The sequence below is a fragment of the Trichosurus vulpecula genome, chromosome 1 (genome assembly GCF_011100635.1).
Source record: "Trichosurus vulpecula isolate mTriVul1 chromosome 1, mTriVul1.pri, whole genome shotgun sequence".
NCBI lineage: Eukaryota > Metazoa > Chordata > Mammalia > Diprotodontia > Phalangeridae > Trichosurus > Trichosurus vulpecula.
This window is the reverse complement of record NC_050573.1, coordinates 43,914,280-43,935,751: the sequence shown is the minus strand read 5'-3', so window position 1 is coordinate 43,935,751 and position 21,472 is coordinate 43,914,280. Positions and strand designations below refer to the sequence as shown.

Below are 21,472 nucleotides of genomic sequence, written 5' to 3'. Positions count from 1 at the left end.
CCCTCAGGTTTTGTTGTCCTTTGTACCAGTCAGGAGAGCATGGTCTAGGGTCTGGGGCTGATGTGTCTTATGGGGCCTCACTGGTACATGGACAGTTTTTGAGATAGGGAATTGAAGAGAAGGAATGCTTTTTTTCATTGGTTTCCACTCGTCTAAGCTACTTTCAGCTGCTCTCTAACACCACTTCTTGATTCTTTTCTCCCTCCCCTTCCTCTTTCCCCTCTCCCTTCTCTTTTCCCCCTTTCTTTCTCCTTTTTCTTCCCCTCCCCTCTCTTTTATTACTCTTCCTTTTCCCCATTTCTTCTTTCCCTTTCTCTCCCTCTTTTCACCTCTCCCTTTTCCTTCCTTCCTTTCATTCCTCTTTCTCTTTCTTTCTTCCTTTCTTTCTTTCTTTCTTTCTTTCTTTCTTTCTTTCTTTCTTTCTTTCTTTCTTTCTTTCTTCCTTCCTTCCTTCCTTCCTTCCTTCCTTCCTTCCTTCCTTCCTTCCTTCCTTCCTTCCTTTCTTTCCCAAATTTCTCCTTTCCCCTTTCTTTCCTGTTTTCATTTCCTCCTTTCTCCTTCCTTCTTTCTGGCCTTCTCCTTTCTACCTTTCTTTCTCTCCTTTTCCCTATTCCCCTTTCCATTCTACCCTTTTTGCCCATCACTCTTTTTACATCTTTCTATCCTTCCCTTTTGTACCTTCCTCCCTTCTCCTGCTCCCCTCCTTTCTTTCCCTCTTCCTCTTTATGGTAATTAAAATGTAGCTTCAAGGGAGAAGGTGAAAGGCTGAATTTATTAGGATTCTATTTGAAGGAGGTGTTAAAGCTAGGAAATATGTTCTTATTACTAATGAACAATTACCATGAAATAGGACTTGACCCAAGTCAACAGATCCCATCCAAGCTTAATGCTGCTTTACATAAAGGGTGCCCCTCCCCCAATTGGTTGGAATGCCACCACACCCCATCCTAAAATTTATGTCACTGAAATTCTTTTTTTCTACCCGTACTTTTTTATTACTTAATTTAAGGACAAAAATACAAAGTTGTTTGTATTGCTAGGAACATAGTATTATTTTAGAACGTCAAAGGATCTTGAGATGAAGTATAGTTAAGTGGATGGAGAGCTGAGTTTAGGGTCATGAGCACCTGTATTCAAATCCAAACACTGACTAGCTGTCTCGATCAAATCACAAACTCTCTGAGGTTCAACTACCTTCCAGGGTCAGTGTGATTTTTTTTAATTTTTTGGTTTTAAGCTAGATCTGTGATTTCACTGGTACTTCTAACTCCCTCTACCAATGAAGATCAACAACTGCTCTGGAATTTCAAGTCCTAGAGTTTTCTGTGATATTAAGAGGTCACATGACTTCCTCATTTCCACAGCTTGTATGCACCGTGGAGTAGGACTTTAACCCATCTTTCTGACTCAGGGTACGGCCCTCTATCCGTGATGCCAGTCTGTTAATTCAGCAGTATAAGAAAACTAATGAAATCTTACGCTATTTTAATAGAGGAGATGATGGAATATAAATTCCTTGAAGAAATGGCTCACTTTTGTCTTTGTATCTTAGGCCTCTAAGCATAATGAGTAATGCATAGTAGGTGCTTAATAGATGCTTGTGATTTATTGATTAATGAAGCTATCCCAGAAGTAATAACAGCTTGAATTCTTGTTTGGATGTTTAATGAGGCTTAGCACAAAGACTGCATTTTCATTTGGTTAATTTCAGAGTTGGTATGCCCATTCTTACTTCTTGGAGGGTTCCAATTCTGTGATCCAGAAGGCAATTGATACTGATGGAAGTTCTGCGCTCTTGTGTTCCGAACAGTGGGACTCTCATCAATTTCAATCATAGGATTGGAGCTAACAGAGACAGCTAAGTCCATGCATGACGTAGTGTCCCTGAATTAAAGACAGAATTTCAGGTGCCATCCAGTCCAATCCACATGTATAAAAGTATCCCCACTATGCCTTTGTGAGAAGACTGTGTGTGTGTGTGTGTGTGTGTGTGCGTGTGTGTGTGTAGGGCCTACTACCATGGTTATCAGCTGAACTTGGAATTAAGAAGAACGTGGTTTGGAATCTCACCTCTGATACTAGTTGTGTGACCCCAGGAAATCACTTAACTTCTCTGAGACTCAGTTTCCTCATTTGCAAAAGAGATATAATAATAATGATGATGATAAATGGGTATAATAATAAATGGATGATATAATAATAATAATAAGAGGGGGTGAGCCAGCATCGCCTCCAATGGCCAGGGGCTCACCCCCTAATGTACACATGGTAAATACATGGATGATTTTATGCTAGAATCCCTATGGTTTTCTTTATAGGGCCTTGGGAGCCCCTTCTAAACCTTGTCAGCAGAGCACTAAGGCAATGCTATTTTAGGACCATGGACGCCCTTGGAGCAATACAGAAGATGACAAGAGTATTTGTGATAGACAGTAGTGCCCTAGGAAACACTGCATACCACCTTACCCCCTCTATGCATCTACATCTACAATAAGACTGGAATGGGCAAGGTGGGAGACCAGATCTTGCTGGCCATCAAGGGGCAGAGGAAGAAGGCCCTCATGTGGGGCACTGAATGCCTAGGCCCCGAATGACACCAAGGTTTAATTCAAATAACCAAGTGCTCATTGAAGGTAATGGAAAACCACTGGGGACCTGCATCAAGGTACCAATTCCAAGGACTCTCCAGTGGCTGGAAGGGCAGTATTCCAAAATACTTGCCCTTGCTCAAACCTTTGTATGAAAGACCAGGAACTCTGGCTGCAGGAGGTGCTCTTGGAGGGAGACAATTCACAAAGTAGGCCCCAACTAGGAATAAGCCTTGGGGAAAAGGGAGGATTTTCTCTTTCTATCCTCTTCTTCCCCCAGGAGGGAGGGAGAACCAAATTCTGTGAAGTAATAATTTTTTTTCCTAAAAAAAAAAAATGGGGACATCTAGGTGGCACAGTGGATAGAGCACCAGCCCTGAAGTCAGGAGGAACTGGGTTCAAATCCAGCTTCAGACACTTGACACTTATTAGCTGTATGACTCTGAGCAAGTCACTTAACCCCAATTGCCTCACAAACTGTCCCCCCCAAAACCCCCCAACTCTAAAAACAACATTGTTGTGGTACTCAAAAAACTTTTAATAATTTATACCAACACTAAGACTTTTTGGGGTATCCTCTATTATAAAATAATAAATTTAAATTATATGTGAATATCAGTTATTATACACATTATATTATACATATACATGCATATACATACATATACAAACACACATGTATGTGTATATACATGTATACATATATATACATATATATACACATATATACATGCACACATACATATATATCTGCAAAACACTTAGAGTGTTTGGCATATGGTAGATGCTTAATAAATTCTTATTTCCTCCCTCCTTTCCTTCCTTCCTTCCTTCCTTCCTTCCTTCCTTCCTTCCTTCCTTCCTTCCTTCCTTCTTTCCTTCCTTCTTATTACTCTTATTATCACTCATATCATTCTTCTCTTCTTTTTAGATATTTTCAGATAGAAACTGAGCACAAATTACTATTTATCCTGCTATTAAGATAGAGATAGGACCTCGACCTCTGATTTCACTGATATAGGAAACTCCAGAATGCAGAAACTCCCTCTAACAATATAGATCATCACCTTTTCTGCAACTGGAGAATTGCCTGGTCACTGAGAAATTAAATAATTCACCCAGGGTCACAAAGTCAGTGTGTCTCAGAGATGGGTCCTGAACCCAGGTCTTCCTGGCTCCAAAGCTACTTCTCTTTTATCCATTTCCTCAGTGTTGTTCCCCTTCCCTTCCCTCCCCTCCCCTCACTTCTCCTCTCTTCCCATCCCTTCATCTTCCCCTTCCTCCTCTCCTCTCTCCTCTCTCTCTTTATGTATTATATATGAGTCTCTCTCTATATATATCTATATCTATATTCTAGACCAATGATCATTTATCATTGTTATCTATAATACATAGCATTGATAGTTCATAATATAGAATTATCAGATTTGACATCTAATTTAAGTTGGTGGAACAGTGAATGAAGTTTTGAACTTAAGAGTTAGGAAGATGATTTAAATTCAAATCCTGACTCATAAGCACATAAGCTGTAAGACCCTGGGTAAATCACTTAACCTCTCTCAGCCTCAGTTTCCTCATCTGTAAAATTGGGCTAATAGCAGTACCCATCTTATTAGATTTTTGTGACCATTTTTGGTAAAACTGAAAGCATTAAAGAAATTCTATTGTTACGGTTATTATTATTAATTCACGAAGAAGCACATTTCATTTCTTTCTTCAGTTTTACCTGTCAGGAAATGTTTCCTTACATCCAGCTTTTATCTGCCTCTCTGTAATTCCTACTGCTCATAGGTCTGTCATCTGGGGACCAGCAGAACAAACATTTGTGTGTGTTAATGCATACTCACTATACTTGGCTCATTAGGGTATGTGTATATTGGCAAAACAAAGCAACTTATAATTTAAAATTATTTGCAGCATTACTTGTAAACTTGGATGAGTGAATGTTTTCATGACTATGAGATTTTCTTCCGCTGGCCCAGATTCCAGGCCCTCCAATGCCAGTCAGGTACTTTTATTCCATATGATTCTTGCCCAATATCTTTCCATGGAGAACTCACCTGACATTCTGGAGGCCTGTGCCTGCATGTTTTATAGCAAGAATATGGATATAAATCTGACTTAGTTCCTGGACGATGATCCCACATTCACACTTACAACAATTAAGTTTATGTTTGATGACAGTCAGAAAACTGTGTGATTCTTAGTATCTTCTGCCCCTTTTTCTTCTGCTTTTCCACCATCACTGGAGAAGTAGCAGAGGCCTATCCAGCCTGCAGGGGCTGCTTTTAAATGTTTTCTTTTTTGTGAGTTGCCATGACTGAGAGATCCCACTGCCTGGTGGCCAAAGTTCTGGTGCTAAATCTTTTCCGTACTGAACTCAGATGAACTTTAGGCAGCAGACCTGTGCCAGGTCTATGCTCGAAGCTTTTCCAGCTTGGCATGAGCTTCAAGAACCTAAGGTCACCTTTATTCTATTAGAAGGCATCAAAATAGGACTTCAGTAGGGAATCTGCATGGTTAAACTCTGAACATCACAGTATCTGATAGCTACAAGGTGCTTCAAAGTTTGCGAAGCACTTTCAACTCAGTTGAAATTTTCAATTCGTCAAACATTCATTAAACACCTACTATGTGATATAAGGAGAAATGTGGTATGTAGAGAAAAGATCTGGGTTCAAGACATGACTCCGATACATACTGACTATATGACCCTGGGAAAGTCATTGATGCCTAGGCTACTGGTGTCAAACTCAAATAGAAATGGGAGCCATTGAACCCTACATAAAGACAGCTGAAAGCCACTTATTGACTCAGAACACCACTTATGTTTGTACATTTCTTTTTCATGAATATATCAAAACATTAAAATCAGGAAGGAGCTACGTTTTAATCTGGTTTGGGCACCAGTCTAAGTTTCGTGTGGTTTTGGGGTATTGTGGATCATATGCAGTCTGGAGGTACATACATGTTTGATACCTCTACTCTGGGCAGTTCTCAAGACTATAAATTGCAGAGTTGACAAGTCAAGTCAACAGGTATTTCTTACCAGTTTATTGCCAGTTACTGTGCCAAGCACTGGGGATACAAAAAAGGGAAACAGTCCCTTCTCTCCAGGAGTTCACAATTTAATGGGTGCGCGACAACATGCAAACAACTAAATATAAATATAAACAGTTTGAATTACCGAGAATCCCAGAAAGTGCCAACTTGCATTAGAAGTCCAAATTTCCTCATCTGAGAGTTCTCTATATCAATGAAGTCATAGGTCTGGTCCCTATCCCCACATGCTAACCTAAATACTATGGTAAGTTCTGGGAATACAAAGACACAATCCTTGTCTTCAAAGAGCTTGCATTTTCTAGCGAGAAATGTTTAATACGGAGGTTAGTTTGTAAACAGCAGAGCAGGATTTTCAGGAGAACAATGAAAGAGTAGGTTATAGGACACCAGAGGGTTAGAGCTGACATGGCTAGGTATGAGGTACCAGAGAGTGGTAGCTGGGTAGTCCCCCAGCTTAGTTCCCCAAGTAAGGGTACCTTAGCGTAGGCAGCTTAGAAATCTCAATCTTAGGAAATATGAGTTAGAGCCATAAAGATGGGACATTGTCACACCCTTCATACTAGCAAAGGTAATGCAGATTTGATTATCAGTCCATGAGAAATGTGGAAAGTGAAGGGTGTGTATGTATGATGAGAGAGGAACTGTCCAGTCCCTGGTTCTGATCTAAACCAGGTCATATTCATTTTGGGGGTGTACGTGATCTCATTAGAACTTTCGCACAACCCATAAGGTTTGTGCAGATACTACAGAAAGCCTTATTCCCATTTTGTAGATGATGAGTTTAAGACTGAAAGAGGTTAAGTAATGGATGTATCCCAGAGTCACAGTTAGTGAGAGCTGGTGATGAGATTCAAACCCAGGTCTTTCTAGCTGCAAAGCCAGTACTCTAACACTACTATATTGTCTCCTATTTTTTCTTGGTAACTCAGTCATTATCATTAGCATTAGTTATTAGGATAAGCTCTAGAATTAGCTTTAGATGCACAGTGTGAAAGGTGTAAGACATGGGGCTGAATGGTTTCTCCACTAATGGTCTTGAATCGTGCTTTCTCAAAAAATCCCCAATGCCAACTTGCTTCCTGGTCATTTTCTTCCTTCTCATAAAGGAAGCCACATAAATGCCTGAAGCTGTGTGACAGCAGCCTTTTGCAAAATAAATGGTTAAATCCTAGGTCTTCTCCAAGTGGTTTTCTTATCCTCCAGAAAAAGTCATGCCCATTGTTGCCATCAGCACTGCTTGAGAATTTATTCATGATTTCTGTATCACTAACAGGATGGCCCTGCCTTGGCAGCTTGCATCCCATTTCCTATCTCATGTGAATACAATTTGTCCAGTATTTCCTATAGAGTGTAAAGGGACACGTGACCTTCACAGAGGCAAGGGCAGATTTTGTTACCAGATAGAATGAGAGAATCAGTCAGGAAAACCTGGATTCAAATCCCACCTCTGGCAAAGACTCACTGGATAAGTCACTTGACTTATCAAAATCAGTTTTCTCATCTGTAAAGTTAAAAAATAATATGGACTATTTGGGAGGAGGAGGAGGGATCCTCATCCATATGATGCATGAGGTTGTTTCTTGTAGAGGCAGCATGGTAGAGGAGATAGAGATCTTACCCAGCAACTAAGAAGACGCAGGTTCAAGGGCTGCCTCTGATTCAGACTGGGCAAGTAGTGACTTTACTGCTCAGTGCATTAGGGAGTACTCTAGGATTCAAAGTTTCAGAGAAGGAGCAGAACTGCATTTGTAGAGGGAGTTTCCTGACCTAGGAATTTCCGATAAAAATGAAATCACAAATGAGGTTCCTCTACATCCCCTTACCTTTCCTTTCCCCTCTCCCTGTCTCTATCCCTATCCACTTCCCCTACTCCTTTCCCTACCCCAAGTTCTATCCCTAGCTTATCTCTATCCCTCTGTATTCCTATCCTCTCTACCACTATCCCTCTTCTTACCTTTACCCCTCTCCATACACCTACTCTTACTTCTGTCCCTGCCCCTATCCCTATCCTTATCCCTAACCATTCTCCCCACCCCAATCCCTATGTCTACCCCTATCCCTATAGTTATCCCTAACTCTATCCCTCCCCTATTGCTATCCCTATTCCTACCCCCTATCCCTCTCCTTACCCCTACCATTTTCCTACCCCTATTCTTACCCCATGCCAATCCCTACCTTTATCCCTATCTTGACCCCATCCTTATCCCCCATCATCATCATCATCACCATCATCATCACTATCCCTACCCCAATCCTATCATTATCATTAAAAAATGTGCAGATGTGTGTTGCTACCTTTGAAATCTCTAGGATGAGAACATTTTTAGCCACTTCAGGATTATTTTATGGAAACAAAATATTGCCCTGCTTGCCCCTGCCCTCTCCTGAACTTATTTCTGCTTTCTTCTTTGTTTTTTAAAATACTTCATTAAAACTCCTTCTTTTCTTTCCTTTTTTGTATCATCATCACTCTCTACAACCCCTCCCACAACTACGCCTTTTCCTGATATGCATGAGCACATTCAATAATTCAACAACCACTCATTAAGTACCTAATATCTATAAAATATTGTGCTTTCATGCATTTGTAAAGACTGTGGCCCTTTTTCAAACTTAACTATTTTGATGATCTATAATTTCTTTGGCACATATTCTTTCTTCACAAACATAGATTATAGCCCTTATAACTTAGATGACTTTAAAAAAAGGATTAGTTAATAGAATTTACAGGTTGTTATGGCCAAGATGACTCATAACCTTGTGGCCAGTCCAGTAATGAGACTCTCTTACATCAATTCAATCTATCTCCAGGTGAATACTCAAAGCTTTTATAACTTAATAGAACTTGTCAGAGTTTAGACTCTGCTGTCATAGCCTTTGATAACCAGAGTCCCCTTCAAGTTATTATGAGGCATAACTTTAGTGAAGATACTCTCTCCTTATTTTACTTAAATTCATCAAATGGAAAATTTGATTTAATGGCACTTTCCGGGGTTGAAACTGTAACATATCACTACAGTCAGTAGTGTGCTGGTAAATGATTAACAACTGGCTTTCTAGAAAAAGAAAACTAAATGCAACTCACTTGAATTTGTAGTATTAACATTTTCTCTATCACTTTCTTAAGTCTAGACAACCAACAAAACCACAAATCAAGCCCTGATTTGTAGCATTTGCCAATTTCCAAGGTGTAAATCCTCACTCTGAAAATTTAACAATTGGTTCTACAAATCTAGTTCTAGCTGATTTCAGCACCCCTTATCTACAATCAATGAGATTCATCAATATTAAAAAGTTGGTCAGAGGATAGACTGTGCTCACAAATGAGTCCTCTGAAAAAGGCAAATTTCTTTATCATCACTGATTCTTCACTAATTTTATCTTGTCTTCTAAATCCAACTTTCTGTGTGAAATGCCAAATTTACCTCCATAAAATGCACATGGTTCAATAAACTCTGTTTATACATACCATCTTTTTCCTTTTCAGTAAAACTTGGATCTTTTTCAGTGAAAACAGCTCACCTGGAACATAGCTCTGACTTTTAATTTAAGTGAACATGTTCTATGGTAGATAGAGAGTCAGTATAGTGGATAGAGATTAGGCCTCAAAGCCAGGAAAACCTGGCTTCAAGTCCCAACTCTTCCATATATTTACTGTGCGACCCTGGATGAGTCACAACCTTTCAGTGCTCTAGGTAACTAGAAGATTTCCAGCCAACTTTAGTAGAAGGAGTCTCCTAACTTGGAATTTCCTATACCTGTGAAATCACATCTACAATTCTTATCCCATTAAATGGTATCCTTTGACCCCATTAGATGATTTAGAATCTGCAAGTAATTTCAGGAGCTGTCATTCCTGGGAAGGTTACAGCACCTTGGGGTCATGGTGTTAGGAGGAGCCTGTAAAGGAAGTCATCAAAGTAGTATATGATCAAAAAAGAAGATGGTGAGATCAAAGTGTGGGCAACCCATGTATTCTACTGGTATCCTTGCAATGTAAGAGAAATCAAGTAAAGAAACTCAAGTAATGCCCACCTCATGTTGGGTTGATCCAAGACGGTGAACTGGTGTGAGAATATGGATGGGAGACATGCACAGGTTGAGAAGGCATTAATGGGTTATACCTGTGTTGTTGGAGGGTGGGCCCATGTTGAGGAGATCTCTAACCCACTAGAATATTAGAATATAAGGTCTAACTAATGATCAACAAATAATAAATATAAACTCAGTCATACTGTGGATAGAAATCAACCAACAAAACCAAAAGATTGGGGTTTTATTAGTGTGGAGATAGCTAGGGCACGTGGCCATCTGTGTTTTAAGGCTATACTCAACCTTAAGTATTAGCAAAATTCTGGTTTTCATGGCCTTTATAAAATAAAAGTTTTAAAAATAATTATATTTTAAGGATGGTTCTATAGAGAATTAATGGGAAATGATAATGATATTTTAAAAAATGCTGTGCTGGGTGGACCATGAGCTGATTCATTTTAACCTAAATGGACATATATTGGGTAGGTTCATTATTGAGATCATATTTTTAAACATGAAAATGTGAATTTCTATTATTATATTTTAATATATATATTCAATTTAGCACAGACAATTAAAAAACAATATTGCTGTGATTATCCCTGCCCCTTTCTGAACTTATTTCTGGTTTCTTCCTTTAAATGCTTCATTAAAACTCTGTTTCTTCTTTTCTTTTCTTTTCTTTTCTTTTCTTTTCTTTTCTTTTCTTTTCTTTTCTTTTCTTTTCTTTTCTTTTCATTTCTTTTCTTTTCTTTTCTTTTTCCTTTTCTTTTCTTTTCTTTTCTTTTCCTCTCTCTCTACAACTTCTCCATACAGCTACCCCCTCCCCCTAATAAAAATTCTTCCTTTTTACAACTAAATATAGTAAAGTAAACACAAAAAGTGCAAACATATTAATAGTATCTGAAAAATGTATATCTTATTCTTAAATTTTAGCCCATCACTTCTCTGACAGAAGATGAGAAGAATGCTTCATCATCAGTTTTCTAAAGCCATGATTAGTTATTACATCGACCAAAGTTCTTAAGTCCTTCATAGCTGTTTTTCTTTATCATAGTATAGTCATTACATCAATTATTCTCTTGGTTCTGCTCATTTCACTCTGAATCAATGCATATAATTCTTGCAGGTTTCTCTAAATTGGATCCTTTCATTGTTATTACAGTGAAATAATATTCTATTACATTCATGTGTGATTTGTTAAGCCCACCCTCACTTTATGGGTGCCCATATTCTTTCTCATGATTTGCTATTACAAAAAGTACTGTTGTAATTTTTCTTTCTATTTATGAGTCCTTTTCCTCTGTTGTTTTATCTCTTGGGAGTAGAACTCTGTTAGTGGTGTGGCCTGCTAAAGGATATACCCAATTTAATTACTTTTTGAGTGCCATTCGCTGTGGCTTTACAAAATGGTTGAGCCAATTCACAGATCTACTAATTTAACGATCACTATTTTCTTTTTTGTCATCTTTGCCAATTAAATAGATATAAGGTAATACCTCAGAGTTGTTTTAATTTTCATTTCTCTTATTAGTGATTTGGAATATTTTTTAAAAATATGGTACTCCTAGCTTGCTTTTATTCTTTTCAGAACTACTTAATCATATCCTTTGACCTGATCAAATGTGATTTTAATTGGTTATACAAAGCATTGTGTTATAGTAATGATAATAATTTTGTCTTTCTGGACCCCACCCCCCACAAACAACGACTATAAGCTTGTGAAGGACTATATTGTTTTAATTTTTTAAAACTTTATTGGTGTCTTTTGTTTTCCTATCACAGCTCTTTCTCCAAATATCTCACCCCCTCACTAAACCCTCACTTGTCAGACAGGAAAACAGTTGAACAAAACTCACCAACATGGCACCATGTCTTACCAAGTATTCTCCATTCTGCACCTGTAGTCTGTCTCCTCTACTTATAGGAGAGAGTTGTGTTTTATCATCTGTCTTCTAGGTCTGTGGTAAATCATTAAAACTAATAGAAGTTCTTTCTTATTGTTCAGTTATTTCAGTAACTTTCAACTCTTTGTGATCTCATTTGGGGTTTTCTTGGCAAAGATACTGAAATGATTCACCATTTCTTTCTCCAGCTCATTTTACAGATAAGGAAACTGAAGCAAACAGGGCTAAGTGACTTGCCCAGAGTCACATAGCCAGTAAGTGTCTGAGGCTTGAACTCAGGTCTTCCTGATTTGGGGCCTGGGACTCCATCTACTATACTTTTTAATGTTTTGTTTACATTATTATTGCTATTCTTCAAGTTCTGTTTACTTCCCTATGCATCAATTCATACAAGTTTTCTCATATTTCTTTGCATTCCTCTTATTTGTAATTTCTTTGGTGGGTTAGTGTTCCATTCCATTATTTTTTTTGGAAGCAATTGGGGTTAAGTGACTTTTCCAGGGGCACATAGCTTGTAAGTATCTGAGGTCAGATTTGAATGCAGGTTCTCCTGACTCCAGGGCCAGTGCTCTATCCACTGTACAACCTAGCTCCCCATTCCTTTCCATTTCTAACCCCAAATCTTTTCAACTCCTTCCCCAATTGCATTGCTGTTCTAAAACATTTTTACTAGTCAAAAATCTCTCTTTTCCAGATTAATCCAGCACAATTTGCATGCATTTTCTGTTCAACTACAACTTTGGGCTCTTTTATAAAATAATAGATAGGGGAGAAAAATGAATTGGATTTTTTTTCGAGATGGAAATTTCTTTCCATAGCTCCAGGATATTTCTGATACAGTCTTATTTTTCTTGAGGGTGCCTCCATGAGAAAATCAGGTGGTTTTTCTTGTGGGTAGAAAAGCTGTCAAATGCTTGGGGGTAATGCTTGGTAAATGGAGACTGAACTCAAATCTTCTTTTAAATGCATTTCCAATCTGAGTCAGCTGAGCATTAGGGAGGGTTGTGAGCGTGACCGGGTGAATCTCTTGTGCCTGCTCTGCTGTGACATTGGCTAAGAAGTAACCTCTGAGAGGGCAGTAAGTGGTAGTTAGGGATAGAGGAATGAGTGGTATTGAGTTAGAATGTAACTATAGGCACTTAGGCTGTAGAAATTGCAGAAATATATGGAGAGTTTGAAAGAAGAAAATACTTTTCTCTCAAAATTCATCTTGCCTCTAGAAATTTAAATTATTGCTTAAATCATCACCAGTTACTTATTAAGTACCTCTTATGTGCCAGACAAGTCAAGACAATAGGCATTAAGGACCTACTATGTGCCAGACAAATCAAGAAGAATTTATTTATTAAATACCTAATATGTGCCAGGCACTATTGTAATGGATGGACACTATGCTTGGCATTGGCAATATAATGACAAAAATAAAAAAGTCTCTCTTCTGAAGGAGCTAATATTCTATTGGAAGAGACTCTCTCCCTCCCTCCCTTCCCCCTTCCCCCCTCCCCCTCCTTCTCTCTCTCCTCCTCTCTCTCTCTCTCCTTCTCTTTCTATCTCTCTCTCTCCTATCTACACATATATTTCATATATACAGGGTGTCCCTAAAGTCTGGACACATAGGCAAAAATGCATGTTTTCAAATATTTGGATTAACAGACCTTATCCCCCTTGACTTCTTTTTCTGGGGTATGCTAAAGGAGAAGGTACACTCAATGATAATCACAGATGCAACACACTTGATTGAATGCATAAAAAGTGAATGTGCCAACATTGACAGCAATGTGGAGTTAGTGCATCCAGTTCACGTGAATCTTGCAAAATGCATCAACCTTTGCATCACAAATGATGGAAATCATAGTGAAGATATTATTTGTTAATATTCCAATTAAATAAAATGTTGAAAATTTCATTCATTTCATTTCTTGAAAATAAGCATTTTGCCTATGTGTCCAGACTTGAGGAACACCCTGTACATATATTCATATGTATTCACATGCATGCACATAGAAGTATGTTCAAAACATGTAGAAAATAAATGCAAGATAATTTTGCTGGGGAGGTCACTAGCAGTTACAGAGATGAGGAAAGGCTTTGGGAAAATGGTGATGTTTAACTGAAATTTGAATGAAAGTAACGATTATAGGAAGTAGAAGTAAGGAAAGAGTGCATTTCAGGCACAGAGGACTATCAATGAAACAAACATGAAGAGGAAGGAGAGGTGGTACATGACTGTAATTCCAGTGGCCAAGGAGTCTGAGGCTAGGGGATCTTTTGAGCTCAGTAGTTCTGGGGTACAATAGGCTAAACTGATTAAGTGTCCCCACTAAGTTCAGGATGAATATGGTGAGTCCCTGGTTGGGGGTGTGGAGTGGAGAACCAAACTGCCTGAGGAGGGTTGAATTCCCCACCCCAGGTCAGAAACCAAACAGGTCAAAACTTCATGCAAATCAATAATGCAATAGAGTAGCCCTTATACTTCCAGCCTGGGAAAGATAGGAAGACTCTGCTCCTTTCTTCCCTCCTTCCTTCCTTCCTTCCTTCCTTCCTTCCTTCCTTCCTTCCTTCCTTCCTTCCCTCCTTCCTTTCTTCCTTCCTTCCTTCCCTCCCTACCTCCTTCCTTCCTTCCCTCCCTCCCTCCTTCTTTCATTCCTTCCTTCCCTCCTTCCTTCCTTATGTCCCTCCTCCCTTCCTTCCTTTCTCCCCTCCTTCCTTTCTTCCTTCCCTCCCTCCCTCCCTCCTTCCTTCCTTCCTTCTTTCCTCCTTTCCTCCCTTCCTTCCTTCCTTCATCCCTCCTTTCCTTCCTTCCTTCCTTCCTCCCTCCCTCCCTTCCTCCCTCCCTCCCTTACTCCCTCCCTTCCTTCCTTCCTTCCTTCCTTCCTTCCTTCCTTCCTTCCTTCCTTCCTTCCTTCCTTCCTTCCTTCCCATTAGCTACAAGAATGCTGATTTCATTGATTTTTCTTGGAATTAAGCAAAAATGTTATAGCCGAAGCTATTTAAATTATATTTTTTCAAAGATGAGCTAGGGAGTCATTCAATATCATTAGCTTGTAAAGTATTAGCTGATCAATATAAAGCATTATTGGCTGAACAGATGTCATAGAATTAATTGCAGGATGGAGGCATGCTATAGACTATCAAGAGGGGGAGTCCCCACAACTGCTTTTATGATTAATCATAAGACATTTTTGGTCAGTTCTCAGCTGCGTTGTGTTTGCCCTTGAAATTGTTTTCTGCTTGCCATGGTTCTGTCATTGTCTCATTGGATATCAAGAAGTCAAGCAACTAGCATTTATTAAGCACTTATTGTATGCTGGATACTGTGCTAACATCTAGACATACAATGAAAGGCACAAATAGTCCCTCCTCTCAAAGCACTCACATTGGGTTAGTGGAGACAATATATTGTTATTGTTCAGTCATTTCAGTCATGTCTGATTTATGACCCCATTTCAGGTTTTCTTAACAAATATACTGGAATGGTTTGCCATTTCCTTCTCCGCATCATTTTACAGATGAGAAAACTGATCATGGAAAGTTAAGTGACTTGGCCAGGGTCACATAGCTAATAAGTGTTTGAGGCCACACTTGAACTCAGGTCTTCCTGACTCCTGACTGGACACTCTATCCACTGCACCCCCTGGCTGCCACGGAGACAATATATACATACAGGATATGTACAGAATAATTACAAGGTAGCCCTAGAGGGGAAGACTCTAGCATCATGGGCACTAGGAAAGTTTACCTTAGAGGGCAGCATTTGATTTGAATCTTAAATCACTTAAAAGAAGGGATGGAGTTAACTGAGTTCAGTTCTGCTCAGTACCAATTCCCAAAACCAAAGGTATAGCATACCAATCCTCAGGATTACTCTGAAAACTAGATTCAAGGTACAGATTACTGAGTGGTTCCTTTCTCCTGTGTAATAGATTTTTCTGGGGTGGGGCAGAGAGAAGAATAGAAGAAGCCAGTTTAAACACTCACAGTACCTACAGACTTGAACAAGAATCCCTTCTCCCATATCAATTCAATTCAACGTATGTGTGAGGTGGGGGGAAGGGAGAGAGGGAAAGGAGAGGGAGAGGGGGAGAGAGAAATGGGGAATACAGATCAATTGAGTTCCTTAAAGCAAGTTGACCAATTGGTAGGCTATTGAAACAGTCCAAATTAGAGCCAATGACAGCCTGAATTAGAGTGATGACTGTGTGAGTAGAGTGAGATACTGATGGATAAAATATCCTAGAGATAGAATTAACATGATTTGGAAATTGATTGGATAAGTTGGTTGTGTGAAAGTGAGTAGTCGAAGATAACTCTGAACTTGTGAACCTGTGTGAATGGAAGGATGATGATGATGCCCTTGACTGTGGTAGAACATTTCAGAAAAAGGCTTGTGGAGAGAGGAAATCTGGTGGACTTACCTAGTAAAGTCTTCTTTGCCCAGGGAAGCATCGTGAGAACATTCTAAGGAGAAGACAGGTGGGATCCTGCAGCATCCAAGGTGTCGGTTGCCTCAGTCTGTACATATGTACCTCTTTACAAGGGAACTCTTTGGATATACCCACACTTCCCACCAAGGCTGTATATGTTTGTAGTAGAGCAGGAATATTTTGTTATCACTGTTCATGTTTTGCCACTTGAGTAAATGTCTTTGCTTTGATTTAATTCTTTCCACTTACTGACTTTTCAAGGTGATTTTACTAGAGGGAGCTCATGAGTCATGGGTAGTCACTGACCACCAAAGGATGGTCACCACCAACAGGTGAGAGTTAAAAAGATAGTCCCAGGTCCGCTTGCTACATTAATAAGCATTTGTTAAGTACCTACCAGGGGAAGCATGATGTGTGGCTCTGGATTTAAGTGAGTTGGGTTCAAGTCGCACTTCCAACATAACTGGGTTCAACTTATAACCCCTATGACTATGCATGACAAGCCCAACCTAGACATAAACCCATTCTCTTGCTGTCTCTCTCTGTCTCTGTTCTTCTCTGTTTCTTTGTCTCTCTCTCTCTCTCTCTCTCTCTCTCTCTCCATCTCTCTCTCATAGTTAATGTGATGCTAGCTATCTCTGTGATTTGGGGCAAATACTTTAATCTCTCTGAGTGGGTATATTTCCTAATCCATAACATGAAATATTGTCTTATCATAGATGTGGAGTTGGAAGGGACCTTAGAATCCACTGAGTCCCATGTGCCTTATTTTACAGATAGGGAAATAGAGGCCCAGGGAGGTTAAGTTATTTATTCAAGGTCATAAAATTAGTAAATTTCTGAAACAGGGTTTTATCCCAGGTCTTCTGGCCCATCTAGTATTATACCATGTTACTTCTTTATTTTCAATATTATTTTATTTGCAGCTAAGTCAATGTTTGCTTATGTCATGATTCATTCCAGGCACTGGAACTTGCCCCTGGTGCTCTCATAAAAACACCTGAACATTTTGCCAGTTGTCTTTAGCAGAAACACCAGGAAATTGACAGCCCCATTTTTATTAGCCTCATTTTACAGATGAGAAAAGTGATCATGGAAAGTTAAGTGGCTTGCCCAGGAATTGTCAGAGGCAAGATTCAAACTCAGGTCTTCCTAACTCCAAGTTCAGAGTTCTCTCCACTGCACTGCTTCCCTACCTTATCATCTCAATTGAATCTCATAACAACCCTGTGATATAGGAGTTATTATTATAATATTGATTTTACATATGGAAAAACTAAGGCGGAAATATTTTATAGGGGATTTGGCTCGACAGTCCCTGTAGTTCCTTCAAGATTTAGGTCAGGGTTTCTCCTTAACCCCTTTGGCAATCTGGTGAAGCTCATGGGCCCCTTCTCAGAATAATGATTTTTAAATAATTTTAAAATCCATAATTAAAGAAAATGCTAAATTTCAATAAAAATTTTTTTTTTAATGCAATTTATTTATTTAACATATTTGGTTTTCAACATTGATTTTCACAACAGTTTGAATTACAAATTTTCTCCCCATTTCTGCCCTCCCCCCCCACTCCAAGATGGCTTATATTCTGGTTGCCCTGTTCCCCAGTCAGCCCTCCCCTCTATCACCCCCCTCCCCTCTCATCCCCTTTTCCCTTCCTTTCTTGTAGGGCAAGATAAATTTCTACGCCCCATTGCCTGTGTATCTTATTTTTTAGTTGCATACAAAAACTTTTTTGTTTTTGAACATCTGATTTTAAAACTTTGAGTTCCAAATTCCCTTCCCTCTTCCCTTCCCACCCACCCTCCCTAAGAAGTTGAGCAATTCAACCTAGGCCACACATGTATTATTATGTATAACCCTTCCACAATACTCATGTTGTGAAAGGCTAACTACATTTTGCTCCTTCCCAACCCATCCCGCTTTATTGAATTTTCTCCCTTGACCCTGTCCCCTTTCCAAAGTGTTTGTTTTGATTACCTCCACCCCCATCTGCCCTCCACTCCATCATCCCCCCACCTTTTTTTTTTTTTATCTTCCTCCCTCTTCTTTCCTGTGGGGTAAGATACCCAACTGAGTATGTATGGTATTCCCCCTCAGGCCAAATCTGATGAGAGCAAGGTTCACTCATTCCCCCCTCACCTGCCCTCTCCCCTCCTCCCATAGAACTGCTTCCTCTTGCCACCTTTATGCGAGATAATCCACCCCAATCTATCTCTCCCTATCTCCCTCTCTCAGTATGTTACTCTCTCATCCCTTAATTTCATTTTATTTCTTTTAGCTATCTTCCCTTCATCCTCAACTCACCCTGTGTCTGCTCTCTCTCTTTTACATATATATATGCACATACATACACACATAGATACATACGTACATACACATTCACTTATATATATACATAAACATATATATATATATATATATATGCATATTCCCTTCAACTACCCTAATACTGAGGTCTCATGAATCATACTCATCATCTTTCCATGTAGGAATGTAAACAAAACAGTTCAACTTTAGTAAGTCCCTTGCAATTTCCGTTTCTTGATTACCTTTTCATGCTTCTCTTGATTCTTGTGTTTGAAAGGCAAATTTTCTATTCAGTTCTGGTCTTTTCACTGAGAAAGCTTGAAAGTCCTCTATTTTATTGAAAGTCCATATTTTGCCTTGGAACATGATACTCAGTTTTGCTGGGTAGGTGATTCTAGGTTTTAATCCTAGCTCCATTGACCTCCGGAATATCACATTCCAAGCCCTTCGATCTCTTAATGTAGAAGCTGCCAGATCTTGGGTTATTCTGATTGGGTTTCCACAATACTCAAATTGTTTCTTTCTGGCTGCTTGCAGTATTTTCTCCTTGATCTGGGAGCTCTGGAATTGGCAACAATATTCCTAGGAGATTTCTTTTTGGGATCTATTTGAGGAGGCGATCGATGGATTCTTTCAATTTCTATTTTGCCCTGTGGCTCTAGAATATCAGGGCAGTTCTCCTTGATAATTTCCTGAAAGATGGTATCTAGGCTCTTTTTTTGATCATGGCTTTCAGGTAGTCCAATAATTTTTAAATTATCTCTCCTGGATCTATTTTCCAGGTCAGTGGTTTTTCCAAGGAGATATTTCACATTGTCTTCCATTTTTTCATTCCTCTGGTTCTGTTTTATAATATCCTGATTTCTCATTAAGTCACTAGCTTCCACTTGCTCCAGTCTAATTTTTAAAGTAGTATTTTCTTCAGTGGTCTTTTGGACCTCCTTTTCCATTTGGCTAATTCTGCCTTTCAAGGCATTCTTCTCCTCATTGGCTTTTTGGAGCTCTTTTGCCATTTGAGTTAGTCTATTTTTTAAGGTGTTGTTTTCTTCAGTGTATTTTTCAGTATTTTTTTGGGTCTCCTTTAGCAAGTCATTGACTTGTTTTTCATGGTTTTCTCGCATCCTTCTTATTTCTCTTCCCAATTTTTCCTCTACTTCTCTAACTTGCTTTTCCAAATCCTTTTTGAGTTCTTCTATGGCCTGGGGCCAGTTCATGTTTTTCTTGGAGGCTTTGGTTGTAGGCTCTATGACTTTGTTGTCTTCTTTAGGCTGTATGTTTTGGTCTTCTTTGTCACCAAAGAAAGAATCCAAAGTCTGAGACTGAATCTGGGCGCGTTTTCGCTGCCTGGCCATATTCCCAACCAACTAACTTGACTCTTGAGTTTTTCAGTGGGGTATGACTGCTTGTAGATTACAGAGTTCTATGTTCTACGTTTGGGGGGGAGGTGCCAGCTCTGTCAGAGCCGCACTCCTCCTTCCCCAAGGACCCCAGTCCAGACTGGGCTCAGATCTTCGGCAGGCTGTGCACCCCTGCTGTGATCCGCCACTTAATTCCTCCCACCAGGTGGGCCTGGAGCCGGAAGTAACAACAGCTGTAGCTGCCCCACCTCCGCTGCCCCCGGGGCTGGAAGCCGAACCACGAACTCCTTCCACTCCCGCAGCTTTTCCCACTAACCTTCTCCGCAGTCTTTGGTGTTTGTGGGTCCAGGGGGTCTGGTAACTGCCGCAGCTCACACATCCAGGGCGCTAGGGCCCCCTCCGCCCGGCCTCTGGTCTGGATCGTCCACACCGCTCAGGCTGGGCCCTGCTCCACTCCGTTCGCAGCTCCCAGCTCCCAGCTCCCAGCTCCCAGCTCCGTGTGGAACAGAGCTCACCCAGAGACCATCCGGGCTTTCCTGGGCTGGAGCCCTGCTTCCCTCCGCTGTTCTGTGGGTTCTGCCGTTCTAGAATTGGTTCAGAGCCATTTTTATAGGTTTTTGGAGGGACTCGGGTACGGAGCTCACTCTAGTCCGTGCTTACCAGCCCTTTCAATAAAAATTTAATGAAAATGAAGATATATAGATGTATGTATGTATATATATATATTTATATGTATATATACACATATGTATGTATGTGTTTCCATCCAAGTTCATGGACCCTGTTAAAATCTGTTCATGGACCTAGGTTAAGAACCTTGCCTCTAGATTCTAGGTGCTAGGTATGCAACGGCAATTGACAAACAGTCCTTTCTATTGACTCATTTTCATTTTAATGGGAGCATACAACATTTATATTGCTAAATAAATATAATGTGGCAGCCAGTTGGTACAGTGGATAGAGAGGTGAACTTGGAGGTCTGGGTGTCCTGGAATTCAAGCTTTACCTCAGATATTTCTTAGCCATGAGATCCTGAGCATCATTTAACTTTTCTCAGTCTCTCTGTATAAAATTATACATGCACACAGACATACATAGCTACATATATAATATATATACATATATATTCACACACATATGCATACATATACTCTCTCTACATATGTATACACACATATAAACATATACATACACATATATAAACATATACACACATATATACATATGCATACACACATATATACATATACATACACACATATATACATACATATACTCTCTATATATACAAATATACATATACATACACACAATTATTATTATTATTATTATTAGGATATACAGGGGAAAGATCACTGACCCTATATTTAGAGGACCTGCATTTAAATCCTGCCTCTGATAAGTATTAACTGTGTGACCTTAGGCAAGGCATTTAATCTCCTTGTTCCTCGGTTTCCGTATTTGCAAAATGATCCCTTCTAGCTCCATGTCTATGGTAACAAAATATCTCTAGCCATGTCTATGCCTATATTTTTATCTATGTCTACATCTATCGATGTCAATAGCAACTGGGGGGGGGTCAAGGTAAGCACTTGAGCTGAGCCTTGACGGCATAAATTATTGGGGAGACATTTTTTCATCTCTTTAGAATACCCATTCTTATTATTTCAGTTTTTTTTAAGGTTAATCTCATAAATCTTTTTTATCTCTTGAAGAATTTCTATCTTCAGGTTTGCTTTACTGGAAATTTTTAAAATGCTGTTTTTTTTTTTTAAAGTTCCCCTCTCTGG

General features: G+C 39.4%; 1 protein-coding gene and 1 pseudogene across 1 annotated transcript in view; both read left to right on the top strand.

The window, feature by feature from the left end:
- The window catches only part of TMEM132D (transmembrane protein 132D), a 925,255-nt gene that overhangs the window by 157,629 nt on the left and 746,154 nt on the right, over positions 1-21,472 (top strand). The window lies entirely within an intron of this gene.
- LOC118833398 lies at positions 2,408-2,743 on the top strand (annotated as a pseudogene).